Genomic DNA, 1,013 nt, shown 5'->3' on the forward strand with positions numbered 1-1,013 from the left:
TTTTTTTTTTTTTTTTTTTGTCATCGTTGTGTGTACCATAAAGCAGTTGCTGTTCGTAACCATACAAGAACAATTTTTTTTTATCCTTTTCATCGAAGTTTGTTCTAAGGGGAAAGGGAAGAGGAAAAGGCAGAACAGCTTTTGCGAAGAGAACGAGGAATTTTCTTTCCTTTCTTTTTTATGTTCACATTAACTGTGTGTTTTTATAAATTGTTGCAGAGCTCTCTTCCGTTGTGTATTTTCAGCGGTTGGGGGGAGTTAGCCGGGGAAGGCGCTCGCCCCCCCTCTTAATGCTGCCATAGGCAGCTGTGCCATTGGTGTAGTTCCATATTCCCCAAGTACGCTTTTCTCATTCGTTTGGTAACCTGTGATCCTCCATATTTTTATTATTATCAGACGCCTTGCTCATTTTGTGGAAGGCAATTTTGGTTGTGTAGTTTGCTTAAGAGTGGGTTCTTGGGGCACGGAAAAAAGATGGCTCACACACACACATGCATGTGTAGCAGCGGATCGCGTGGGTACGTCCGTGTGGATATATACGTGTAGGTAAGCACGTATCTATATGGTTTTATCAGAAGGCGGAAATCACAAAACAAATGGGAGAAGAGAATTTGCCCTTGTTATTCTACTTTGAACTCTGGAAGGGCTGCAGCGGCGTAACGGGTGTGCTTATTTTACTTATTCTATTTTAATGATATACTTTTTTTTTTTTTTTTGAAAATTTCTTATTTTCCCTATTTTTCTTTTTTTCCGCTTTTTCTTTTTTGTTTCTTCTCCCCCATGTGTGCCTCTCTACATTTATGTGACTTTTGTCAACGATATATATTAAGCATTAAATTTGTTCTTAGCAGTTTACTGCCTACATATATTTTTCTCTTACAAAATAAATGCTTTCACTTTTTAGGGAGAAAAAAAAAAAAAAAAAAAAAAAAAAAAAAAAGTTGTCACGTTCATCTTTTTAGATTTAATAAAAACGCATAAAAAATTGAAGGCGCGGTGGAGGCGGAATCAGC

Source organism: Plasmodium fragile (genome assembly GCF_000956335.1).
Source record: "Plasmodium fragile strain nilgiri unplaced genomic scaffold supercont1.103, whole genome shotgun sequence".
Classification (NCBI taxonomy): Eukaryota; Apicomplexa; class Aconoidasida; order Haemosporida; family Plasmodiidae; genus Plasmodium; species Plasmodium fragile.